Source organism: Canis aureus, chromosome 17 (genome assembly GCF_053574225.1).
Source record: "Canis aureus isolate CA01 chromosome 17, VMU_Caureus_v.1.0, whole genome shotgun sequence".
Taxonomy (NCBI): domain Eukaryota; kingdom Metazoa; phylum Chordata; class Mammalia; order Carnivora; family Canidae; genus Canis; species Canis aureus.
This window is the reverse complement of record NC_135627.1, coordinates 17,420,434-17,434,708: the sequence shown is the minus strand read 5'-3', so window position 1 is coordinate 17,434,708 and position 14,275 is coordinate 17,420,434.

The window sequence follows — 14,275 nt, the reverse complement described above, 5'->3', positions numbered from 1 at the left end:
GCAATATCTACCTATGAAATATCATATATCTGTTATTAAACAATTAAATAGGCTTGATATCAGCTAATTCTCTGTGAGGAAAAAAAGGATACCTTCTGTGTTTTTCATAGATTCTATGGTTATTAGGGAAAAGCAAGAACGTACACTTTAAAAAGACAGTTTATCAATATATACTTTATGTTATGATTTTGGAAAGGCTTTTACAATCCTTTAATATGAATTGCATGGTAGGAATAGCTAACTTAAATGGATGCTACAAGTGCAAAAAAGTATTTTCCATTCTACCTCATGACCTTGTTTTACTTCTATGACCAATGACAATGGCCTTGTCTTGATGATGCCATTTAGCTTACTTTGATCCTTACAATGCATAAGAAACACTTTCATCATTGACATTGATTTGTTATGCATTTGACTTTTTGATGAAATGGAGGGATAAATCCCTCCTTGTTCTATTAGTATGATGGCATGGTATTACAAATTACATGTTTGTTTTCTAGTAAAATATAAATGACACTAGAGAAAGCAATTTATTCTAAAACCATAGTATAAACTCCTATATTTTAAAAGAACTGATGTAATCAAGTTGATAAACCATGAACCAGGCTTATTTAAATGAGTTGTCTTTTGGCATATGGAAAGAATTATTTTTTGTTATGAAAATCAAACAAGCTGTTAGTGAATCACAGAAGACAAATACAGAAAATTGCCTTGTGAAATCACATTTCAGGAGGATCCATTGCCCATAGCAATGATAAAAGAACAACTGGAATATCAGAAAGAAATGTGCCCGTGTTAGTAATAGAGAAAACAAAATCTCCTTTCCCAATATTGTTCTAAACAAATTAAATATTAATCATGCCAATAATGTAAGTGTTTGAATAACTGAAATACCTATAGTACTGCCAAAATACAACAAAATTAAAACTGTGTTTTCAGGAGTATACTGGTGGATTAGATATTCTGGCTGCTCCTGTCATTGAAAACAGCTAAAAATACTGGATAAAATATTTTTCTAATATCTTAAAATACATCAATGAACTGACAAAAGCATTGATAAATACAAAGAGTTTAAAAAGAAAGAAGTTTTATTTCAGAGAAGGAAGCAGAGCACTAAAATTTATTTACATATTGAGAGAGGTTCTGCTGACCAAGAGATATTCAGCTTTAGTTTCCATAAGTTTTAAGGAAATTAAGCCTGGAGAAAAGCCCAAGAAACCACCAAGGTGGAGAGACTACTAGAAAACTTCCAAGATATTCCTGGAAGCTCAAAGTACTACACCTTCAATGCAAAGATGAGTTAGAAATAATCCTGGACCTCAAATGTTTACCATGGAATATTTTAAGAAAATTTCCTCAAGTGAAAACTTAAAGCTGAGTCTTCCCTGAAACTTTGTAACCATAGGTGGGCTTTCCCTCAGTTTGCAACTAGTGTAGTTCAAAAAGCTGTTAGGTAAGAGTTTGATTAAAGTGGTCATAGGGGCACCTAGGTGGCTTGGTCAGTTGAGTGTCCACTCTTGATTTCAGCTCAGGTCTGGATCTCAGGGTCATGAGATTGAGCCCTGCATTTGGCTCCAGTCGAGCATAGAGCCTGCTTGAGATTTTCCCCCTCTCCCTCTAATTCCCTCCCTTCCCTCTGTGCATGTGTGTGTGCATACCCATGTACTCTCTCTAAAAAATTAATTAAATAATTAAATAAATAAATAAATAAATAAAGTGGTCAAGAAATCATAACAAATGAATATAGGGGAGAGAAAAGAGAGAAATGAACCATAAAACAGATTCTTAACTATAGAGAACAAACTAAGTGTTGTTGGAGAGAAGGAAGGCAGGGAGGTGGGTTAAATGGGTGATGGGTATTAAGGAGAACACTTGTGATGAGCACTGGGTGTTGTATGTAAGTGAGGAATCATAAATTCTACACCTGAAACTAATATTACACTGTATGTTAACTAACTAGAACTTAAATAAAAACTTGGAACTTAAAAAAAGAAAGAAATCTGACATGGATTGGAAATGCCTCAGATCCCTAGAAGGGGAACAACTTTACTGAAAAAAAATCATTACTGGAGGAAAAACTTTTATATAACTTCTTGATAGTTAATGCACAAAATATTCAAGAAATAGAAGCACTCCAACAAAAGTGACAAACACACAAGGAAACAAGACACCATGAGGAAAAACAACAGTAGGCCTTCAAAATACTTGACCTTTTAGTACTATCACATATTAAATATTATGTAATTGTGCTTTCCACAATTTAAAGAAATGATATAATTTTAGAAGTACAAAGCAATAATCTAACAGAATGACAATAAAACAAAAGCAAAAATATTTTAAATTATAAAATATATTTGAAATGTAAACAAGTAGAAGTTCTAGAAATAAAAAGCATATTAATATGACAATTTTAAAAATCAGTGAATAAGTTTAATAGCAGATGAGAATAGCTGCAGACAGAAGTAGTAAATTCTGAAGTATATCTGAAGTATATCTGAAGAGAATAATCCAGAAATCCAAAGGGATGGAATTTTCAAAACTGACTTTGAAAAACATGGACCAAATGATAAAGTTCAACTCAATCCCATTGGAGTTCATAAGGAAAGAAAGAAGAGAACAAAGCAGAAACCAGTTTTAAGAATAATAATGAGAAATTTCTAGAAAAGTTGAAAATCATGAAAAAGATTAAAGAAAGCCAATGCATTGCAATTAGGATAAATAAAAAGAAAGCCATATCCAATGACACCATAGTAAAAGTGGGAAACCCAGAAAATTTTAAAACAGAAAACACAGATCACTTCAAAGGAAGAATAATTAGACTGACACTATTTATCAACAGCAACAATAGGAGGAATACAATGAAATAATATCAGTGTGCTGAAAGAAAATAATCATCAATTTCAAATAAGATATACATGGCAAAAAAAAAAAATCTAAAGGCTGTACATCAGGCAAAATGGAAGTGATCCAACATTAAATATTTGAGTCACAAAAAGGAATGAAAAGAGGAAATGGCAACCATGTGAGTAAAACAAAGACTGACTACATACAAAATTAGTAATTATAGCTTGATAAACAGAAAAGATAGAATAAGGTACAAGACAAAAATAGCGGGATCCCTGGGTGGCGCAGCGGTTTGGCGCCTGCCTTTGGCCCAGGGCGCGATCCTGGAGACCCAGGATCGAATCCCACGTCAGGCTCCCGGTGCATGGAGCCTGCTTCTCCCTCTGCCTGTGTCTCTGCCTCTCTCTCTCTCTCACTGTGTGCCTATCATAAAAAAAAAAAAAAAAAAAAAAGACAAAAATAGCATATAAATCCAGAGAGTTCATGAAATAGAAAAAGGTTTCCCAACTCTTATATCATTTGTGAAGTTAATGATATTGATTACCCTTAAAATTTGATGAACTAAAAAATCAGTAATAGCAAGAGTTAAAGAATGTCAATTCTCTTACAATCCCATAAGTGTTCTTATCAGTCAAGATCCTAGCATATTAGAATAATTTGAAGGGGATTACTAATAAGACTATTAGAAGGGAACTGTACTGTAGGGAAACCTAAAGGGAGAGTTCAATCTATTTACCACCTCTAGACCCAGAGGGATGAGGGGAGGGAGCAATTATAAGAGTCTTCAAGGAGAAAAGCCTATAGAGATGGCTTTCTGGAGAGGAATTATAAATATGGATAAGGCAATGAAGTCAACTTAAATGACCATACAAAGTAATAAATACCCTAAATTCTTCTTTCTGCCATCACTGTCCTGCTAGGGTTCATCGTTAGCTAAACCTTACCAAGTAACTGATGGCAAAGGAACACATTGTTATAATCCATACCTGTCAGTCTCCTGAGGCAGAGACTGTGATGGAGTAAGCAAGACAATGGATGTGGAAAGCAAATAGATTTCTAGGTTTCATATATGAAAAATGTTTACTGCAGGATTTCATGTGGAAGCAAACTATTGGAAGCACAGATAGTTAAAATATAGTGGGCAAACACAAGGAAATTCTAGGGAGCACTTAGGCAGATCACATGTACAGTGAACAAAAAGGCAAATCCTAAAGTAATCATTCTGAGTTTTTTAAAAAATGTAAGAAAGACAGAGATATTTGGTGCAGCCACTCTGGAAAACAGTATGGAAGTTCCTCAAAAAGTTGAAAATAAAGTTGCCCTACTACCCAGCAATTGCACTTAGTATTTACCCCAAAGATACCAATGTAGTGATCCAAAGGGGCTCCTGCATCCCAATGTTTTAGTAGCTATGTCTCCAACAGATATGGAAAGACCTCAGATGTCCATCAACAGATGAGTGGATATATATACACAAGGTGGTATATATATATACACACAACAAAATACTACTCAACCATAGAAAGAAAGAAAGAAAGAAAGAAAGAAAGAAAGAAAGAAAGAAAGAAAGAAAGAAAGAAAGAAATCCTGCCATTTGCAATGATGTGGTTGGAACTAGAGGATATTATGCTAAGCAAAATAAGTCAATCAGAGAAAGACAATTATGTGATTTCACTCATATGTGGAATTTAAGAAACAAAATTTAAGAAACAAAATTGGATCATGGGGGAAGGGAGGGGAAAATAAAACAAGACAAAATCAGAGAGGCAGACAAACCATACAAGACTCTTAATCATAGGAAACAAAGTGTTGCTGGAGAAGAGGGGGTGTGGGGTGGGGTAACTGGGTGCTGGACATTAAGGAGGGCACATGTTGTAATGAGCACTGAGTGTTATATGCAACTGATGAATCACTGAATTCTACCTCTGAAACTGATAATACATTATATGTTAATTAATCAAATTTAAATTAAAAATAATTTGCAAAAGGTAAAAAAAAAATAGTTATCTAGTTCAATACCATTTACCTAAATTAAAAATCCATGCATACAGAGCTATAATCCACAGTTAGTAAGTCCATACAAAAACAAAAAGGTTCATAGGGATTTGGTATAACATGAGGGAAAATTAAGAAAAAACAAATATATAAATATGTACATAATAGAAGAGAGGGCCTGGTACACAAGCAGTGGTGAAAATGATGATGTGCCACAAATTGAGGTTTATAGTTAATTCAGTGAGAAAAGATACTTGATAAATCCAAAAAAGAGTAAGAAAAGAGAAAAAAAAGAAACTTTTGTTTTGGAAATAAATCTATGATTATAACAAATGTAAGGTTAAATATATATATATATATATATATATATATATATATATTATATACACATACATATATATATTAACTGTAAAATATGGATACTAAATAACGATAAATGTTTTAAAAGTTCTGATTCTCCAGGAAAATATAATAGTTCTAACAAAGTATAGACTAAATAACATAGCTTCTGAATATACAAAGTAAAAATTGAAAGAATAAAAGGAACTGACAAATCCAGAATCATACTGATGGATTTTTGACACATCTAATTTACTGATTAAGCAGAAAAAAATAAATCAACAGTAACATGGAAGATGTAAGCAAACATTTGTAGATGATCTAACACACACATATATAATAATGCACCCTAGAGTTACAGAACACATATTCTTTTCAAACTAATAAAGAGGATTTCCCATTCTAGTAATGATGGGCTGTCTTGTAGTAGATCAACCCAGATAAAATATAAAATCTATCTATTGGAAGACATTCAAGACATACTAATCTAGTGAAGATTTAATGAACAAAGATCTGGGAAGAAGTGGAAAATGAGGCCACTTCAGCTTCATTCATTCCCATTTTTTGCCTCAAGATGTTTGCTAAGCACAACTTCTTAGCAGTCTTAAAAGGCTTTAGAGCAACCACTAGAGTGCTGATATTTCCATGAAGGAAAATGTTCTAGTAAAGAACTCATGCTTTTAGCTTGGAATTCCTCTAAAGTTACTTTCTAGGGGTGGAATTGAACCAGAAATAGACCAGATATCATAAGTCTAAAACCCAGTCCATAATTAGGTATTTTATTAGGATGATAAAACATCCAGAGATTCATATTACCCCTAAAATTTTTCATATAACCTGTTCAGTATTGCTAAAAAATTACCCAAAATATCAGGACATAATAGCAAATGATCAAGCACCAAGGTGAAAAACAAAGTAGACAAACTCTTATAGGTACCCACATGTTGGAGCTGTCAGAAACAAAACAGAGGCACCTGGCTGGCTCAGATGGTAGAGCATGAGACTCTTGATCTCAGGTTTGTAAGTTCAAGCATCACATTGGGTGTAGAGCTTAGCTAAATAATAATAATAATAATAATAATAATAATAATAATAATAGTTAAAAAACATAAACCTCAAAAACAAACCAAATACACTTATGTCTTCTATTAAACAAATAAAATTATTTGGAAAGTGATATTTGATAATTGGAAACTCCAAAAAAACTAATGTATATTCTAGAATAGATATATACAAATGAGATAAAGTTGAATGGATGTAGTTAACAGCAGATTAGAAATAGCTGAACAGAGGGCAAACTGTCTGGATCAAACCATTAAGCGTCCAACTCTTGATTTCAGCTCAGGTCATGATTTCAGGGTCATGAGATCAAGCCCAGCATGGAGTCCAGCATTGAGCCCTATGTTCATTAGAGAATTAAATAACCTGGAAAATGTACTATATTCATGGATTGGATGACAATGTTATAAAGACAACACTTTTCCACAAGTTACTGTATAGAGTCAAAGATATTTCCAATCAAGACATTTCAAATCAAAACCACAACTTAGGAGGCAATGGAAGGGATGCCACAAGTTAACCTTATAATGCACACCGAAGAGCAAAAAGCTATAAACAGCCAAGACATTCTGAAGAAGTAGAGCAAGATGAGAAGATTTGATTCACAAGATAAAATTCCTTATACCTTTAAATAATGGCACTTTTATCTTGGTGCAAAGATGGATACATTGACCATGGAGTAGAGATCCCAGAAATAAGCCTACATATTTGTGACTGAGTAGCTATCATAGATGCCTGGGAGAAGAAAACAGACAATTTGTTTTTGTTTTTGTTTTGTTTTGAAAACAGACAATTTTATAAATGATACCTGGACATTTGTGTATCCATGTGGGGAATAAATGTGAAATTGGACCCCTACCAGAAAACATCCATAAATATTGTTTTCAGGCAAATTAATGGAAATGTAAAAGGCGAAATTTTGAAAGACAGACAGTATAGTTCATTTATCACCTAGAGGGGAAGGGAAGGGAAGAATTTCTTAAGCAAGGTACAATAAATGAAAGTAAAAGGGAAATATTGATAAATTTGACAAATTTAAAACTTCTCTTCAAGATATAATTTAATGAAAAGATGAACCACAAACTGGAAGAAGCTATCTATAACACATTAGTACTTAGATATATAAAGAACATCTACACATCAGTAAGAATAAAAAGTGAATAATATATATTAAAGCAATAATAAAATAGCAGTTAACACTCACCACTTCAAGCATCAGAAAGTATGAAGAACAATTAGAACCATTATTTAGTGTCCATGGGAAAACATACTACTGAACAACAAAAAGCAAATTACAAACATATACAATATAATTTCATTCCTATAAGCTTCAAAAATTTAAAAAACTAGGCCATATATGACTTAGGGAAATAAACATGTGTAAAGAAACCATAAAGAATACCAAGGTAGAAGGTAATGATTAAAGTACAATTCAGAGGACACCTGGGTGACTCAGTGGTTGAGTGTCTGCCACATCGGGCTTCCCACAAGGAAACTACTTCTCCCTCAACTTATGTCTCTACCTCTCTCTGTGTGTGTCTCTTATGAATAAAAAAAAAAATAAAAATAAAATAAATAAAGTACAGCTCAGGTAATGAATGTCTCTGATGGAGTTAATTTCCTCTAGCAGATTGAAAAACAATGGTAATGTTCTTTCCCTGAAACTTGGTTCCATGTGTCATTATTCTTGATATCTGATATCTATTTCATAAATAATTCTTTGTAACTATTCAAATAGTTAATATGGACAATTTTCATGAAGAGTTTTGATTTCCTTGTAGACAGATTCTAAGTAGCTTATTATAATAGTTTGCCAGTAATTTCCCAGAAATGGTATATTGGCTCCACAGCCTGGACAGAATATTTCATAATATTTGGAACTGAGCAATTTCTGGCAGCCGCATCCCTTTTGTAACCTTATTTAGCATATTATTGGCAGAACGGTATAATGGCTAATCAAGAGAAAGTCTTTCTGATGGATCTTGGAATGTCCAATAATTAGGCAAGAATTACCATGAATTTTTAAAGAAATGTATCCACAAACCAGAATAACCCTCTCTGCATAGAGTATTTTCTAACAGGGCAACCTAGAACCCAAATTTATGGGATATTACAGCACTGCCTTATCGAGATAGATGTTTGAATTGAATTTTATAAACTAAAGAAACCTCCCTTGTAGCTAGCTACTTAACAGTGGACATAACTTTTCAATTTTGTGTTATACCAAAACTCAGAGGAAAAAGAGAAGCCATCCTTTCTATATGGAATTTTCTGTATCAGAAGTTGGCTGAAGGCATCCTGTGGTGGACAGGCAGAGTTAGTCCCTAACAAAGTGATATGACCTCAGAATTCTCCTGTCCCCCAAAACATCTTCTTTACAGCTCACTGCAACTCAAATTTCTCATCCCATATTTAATATCTCTAGTAAAGATGTCCATTATCCCTTTGAGTGAATGAGTTTACAATGTCCTTTTCTAAGAGAAGTAAATCACAGGGTGAGCCACTTGAAGGGAAGAGGGAAAACTCGTTAGTCCAAAATCATGTGACTCACAGCTGAGGACAGGAGGGAGGCATAGGGTATGTAAGTGGTGAAAGAGTTACCACAAAAGGAAGAAAACAAGTGAGGAAATGTTTCCTGGAGTTTGCGAGGCCAAATTTCACCAACATTGCTATCTATCACATTCCAACTTTCATTAAAGATTCTTCTAAACCCTACCTTCCCTGAGGGAAGCAGCCACAAAAGGTGCTGTAAAGGAAACTACTTTCATCTTTGACAAAAATCCCTGACATGACTGCCAAAAGCCAGGATTTTGGTTGACAGATAAAGGGAATGAGTTGTATTTTTTTAATTATTATTTGTTTGGTTGACCCATGAAGGGATGTGGTGTTTTTTGTTTTTTTTTTTTCCTTTTAGGTCAATGTATTTAAATGAAAATCTCAGTCTGTGTTATCAACTTGCCCACTTAAAATTTAAATTTAAAATTAAATTAAATTAAAAAGTAACTAATTAATCAAAATAAAATTTAAATTCAAAATAAGAAAGAAAATCAAACAATCTCAATATGCAATTACTTACCTTTAGCATGCTCTTTCCTGATGTACATGATTCTTGCACATGAAAGATGAAGTAAACAATGTGTAAATGACTTTCAATTCTAACATGAACCATCATGTGCTACAGAGTCTCTCTGTCTAATACAGTGGTCATACATGGCTAGTAAGCCTGTCATATGTGTTGCTGGTATGACTGCAGAACTAATTTTTAAATTTCAATTTATATTTAAATTTGAGAACTTATACTGAATTGAATTATTGGAAAACATTTAAGTTCGTTTAGACTAACTCAAGTGTGTGCATATGCTTTTTCAACTTTAAATTTTATAAAATGCATACCCAAGTTATGTATTTCTGATGAAAATTTAGCATTCAAATTGAGATGTGCTTTAGGTACACGCTGGATTTCAAAGATTTGGTACAAAAAGAGCTAACCTGCAATAGGCCATTAGTAATTTTTAAATAGATTACATGTTGACATGACAATATTTTTGCTATTAATGTTTGCTAATATTAGATATATTACTTAATCACATTGATTATACCTTCTGTCATGCAGCTCTGGGAAAAATTTAAATTTGTGGCTTGCTATGTATGTATTGTTTTGGAGGGAAATTTTGGTAACATGAAATATGTAGAAAATTTGGAGCTGAGTCACGTTCAAGCTGTGACTCCATCAGTTTATGCCAGTATCACCACGAATAATTCACTTAACTTCTCTGAACTTTAATTTGTGTATGTGTGAATCTGGTGAATGAACAAGATTGTTGCAAGGCTTAAATAAAATACCTTATAGGAAGATCTTGAGAAAACTCCAAAGTACTGGTCAGATGCCAGTTATTTTCAGATATTTTAATTTAATCAAATGTGCATTTGAATTGTAAGCTAAATGAGGGTTTATAAATAATCATGCTTCTATTTAATCACTGAGAATAGCCAAATTGGTCCTAAGCTATAAAACTGCATGCCAGGAAGTTTCCAGAATGCCAAGAGGCTATCTTACAGCAGAGATTCAAAGTGCTGATTCCTAAGCTAGGAAAAGTCTGGTGCTGTAATATTTGGCCACCCTAGCGATTACCTTTAAGAGTATAAAGCTATTGCCTGCAACCCACGTTAGTACATTTGTTTCATTGGCGAGTTTTAAAAATCGACAGAGTAGGGTATACAGGTTTTCCCCACTTTCCGAAGTAATTACCATTAATTTACGTAGGAAAAATTTTGAGCATTTCCAAATCCAAAAAATCATCTCTTACGCCTTTCTATACCTTAGGACACATACTGATAATGGATGCACAAAATAAATCAAGATAAAGCACAGATGCTCACAGACACAGTTGAAAGCTCCGATGGCTTGAGGCTGAGGTGCTGAGCGTAGCTCCCAGGGAAGGAGCCTGGCTGCACACACTCCCTGTACAACAGCCCATCGCAGAACAGATGCTGAATACCATTCACTGTTCTCCTTTGTTCATGAAAGCAAAAACCCTCTCTGGATTTCTTTCAGTTAGCGAAAACAGGTTCTCGTGGAGGTCTTCTGTAAAAGCAAAGTAGCAAAACAGGAACTTTTGAAAAGCAGGGGATACCCATGGAAGACACTTGTGGGCTTGTGTGAAGTGCCAAAGTGAATCAAGTCCTGTTTTCTTCTCCTCTCAAGCCAGGGAGAGGAGTAGAACTATATGTGCAACAGTCAAGCAGCAGTTTCACTCGTTTTATTTAACAGATTACTTTCCACTGGAAGAGTGGGCTGATAAAATGTATAAATTAGAAAGTTTTGAGAAAATTTTACAAAGCTGTCCTAAATAATAAGACTCTGCAGATAACTTCTGAGCAGCAGCCATTTTGTTGAAAGCCTCACTTTCAAAGTGATATGAAAATAGCCAGCTCCATTGCATGTTGTCATTCTTTATGAGTCAAATTGTTCCAATTTGTCACCGATATGCCAATAAATGGATTTTTAAGATTTCATTTATTTATTCGTGAGAGACACAGAGAGAGAGAGAGAGAGAGGCAGAGACACAGGCAGAGGGGAAAACAGGCCCCATGCAGGGAGCCTGATATGGGACTTGATCCTGGGACTCCAGGGTCAGGCCCTGGGCTGAAGGCGGCGCTAAACCGCTGAGCCACCAGGGCTGCCCTAAGTGGATTTAAATGGTCCTTTTTTGCATTGTAAAATCTCAGGCAACAACAACAACAATAAAAGCCTAGATGAAAGATAGTATTTAAAACAGCTTCATTGGGGATCCCTGGGTGGCTCAGCGGTTTGGCGTCTGCCTTTGGCCCAGGGCGGGATCCTGGGGACCAGGGGGGTCGAGTCCCACGTTGGGCTCCCGGCATGGAGCCTGCTTCTCCCTCTGCCTGCCTTTCTGCCTCTCTCTCTCTCTCTCTCTCTCTCTCTGTGTGTGTGTGTGTGTCTATCATGAATAAATAAATAAAATCTTCCAAAAATAAAAAATAAAAAAAATAAAACAGCTTCATTACTGAAGGCATTCTAGAGCAAGTCCCTGAGTCTTGTCAGAAGTCAATAGTATAGACCGAAATTACTCATTAAAGAAATGGAACTTGCCCTTCTTGGCTTATGCTGAACCTTATTATGTGTACTCTTTCTTTCCAGGTAATTGTTCACTGACAAAATTGTTCACAGTCAAAATTCTTCTAGAATGATGACTATCACTCTAGTGATGACTTCTTGTCTATTTTGTCACATTTTATAATAATTTTGGGGTACAACTAGATTTGAATGACAAGATGTTAGCAATTAACTACCCTTGCTCTTTGGGGAATATTGGAAACAATTCTTGACCACTCCCTTCTAGTTTCCTAGAACACGATAAACCCCTTGGACAGCCAGAGGCTAAACCCACTATAATTCTCTTTGCCTTTTTTGCTAGTCAACCCTGGATGAATTGTAAAAGCACGTACTTTTGTGCCTTATCTAGTTTTCCTGTCTAATGAGATTATTAATGTGGTTTCTATGTTAAGCATATGTGGAGACTCCATGACTTTTGAATGATAGCACTGTTTTGGAAACAGTGAACAATGCAAGTAAGGGGTAAATCTCACAAAATTAATATAATATAATTAAGTGAACTTTTCAAAATTATCATTTAGGAAAAAAATGTAAAACTTCTGGATAGAGCTTGAAGTGTTTTACATTTGTTTTATATTTTAACAATAATGCTAATAATAGTGAACTTTTATTGAACACCATCTCAAGTGCCAAAGATGGATTATCTTTGATTCTAACAACAATCCTATAATATAGGAACAATTATTATATTAACTTTACAGGCTCTCTGAGACTGAAAAAGATGTAAAAAGCAAATGATTGCTTTGTGGAAGGATCTATTCATCAATCACTCAGGTTCCCAGGATGACAGAGGTTCTATCTGATTGAGGAAGGAAACATAGTGATCTCACACTGGTTTTCTTAGCTTCCACCTTGAAATGACACACTGCAGCGACATTGCATTGGCTAAAACAAGTTACATGACCACATCCAATTTCAAAAGGAAAGACAAAATGAAATTCTACCTTGCACCAGAATGAGAACTGGAACCAATGTGAAGAACCTTAATGATCTCCACACATACCAAAGATTTGCTGCTTAAGTGATTCGTTCTCGTGTAGGAGTTATATAATACAATTTAATACTACATTTATGCTGAACTCTGACCCTACATTCCAATTTCTTATAATTTATTTATTGCCAGATTCTATAGTTCCAATGTAGGGATAAATAAACTGCCTTAAGAAAATTCAGTCTATAACTTAGAGATCAATGGTAAATACTTATTTTGAAAATTCCGTTTTATTTTTCTCCTGGAATAATTGAACCAGGGACTTGGAGATGATGCTAATAACACTCTATATTACATCACTTTTCTCCTTGAATAGTTTTTCCAAATACATTACCCTCCATCATAAATGTCCTTCAGGTTAGTGTCTCAAGCTTCACCTAAATCATAAACACAATTTTAAAAATGAAGAATTTCTGTCCAATCTTTAATTTTTTACTCCACGTTTCCATACACAAGCAGTAAATAAGTAACCAGCTTCTTTACTTTTCTTTCCTTTGAAGTTATGTGCCATCTTTCTTGGTATTGCTACATAAGGGGTGTAGACATTTCTCTAATATTTAGGGGTGGTTTTTGACTTGACCGTGAAATATTAATTCATATGATTAGTTTTAAGCCTTTCCTTTTTCTAGTGAATTTTTAATTCACTTGCTTAATATTTCCTGCTCAATGGCATTCAAAATATTCCACATCATACAGTATTTGCTTGGCATTGTAGAATCCTACTCTCCTATGATCAAACCATAAATTTTTTAAGTTCCTTCTGTGATATTTTGTTCATTTTATTGAAATCTGAGAGAATATGAACTTAACATTTAGGCAATGACTAGAATGGTTATAAAATAAATAATTCAGAAAATAAATATTAAAATCTTTTAAGGTTAAACTCTGTTCTTTTGTGTGATAAAATACTGAAAACAGCTCAAATTATTTTGTATGGTGTCTGTCTGCAATAAAAAAATCTCAAGGGGCACCTGGGTGGCTCTGGTTGAACATCTGTCTTTGGCTCAGGTCGTGATGCTGGGGTCCAGGGACCCTACTTCTCCCTCTGCCAATGTCTCTGCCTCTCACTCTCTGTGTCTCTCATGAATAAATAAATAAGATCTTTAAAAAAAAACTCAAAAAAGGAAGAGAAATATGAACTAAAAACAAAGTAATCCTTTTAAATATTATTTCTTCCAACTAGTTTTCTTAGCATTATTCTTGTTTCATGAAAACTACTTTATTTTGATTAAACTTTTGATTTAAAAATACGATTTAATCAACATTTTTTTGTTTGCCTATTGTATCTAAAAATAGCTCTTTTCTACCCACAGATTGTTTAGAAGTGATGTGACCATCAAATTTTCAGGATAAAGCTCTTTATTTAATTGCATTTTAAAATGCAGTAAATTATTTCATCACTAGATTAA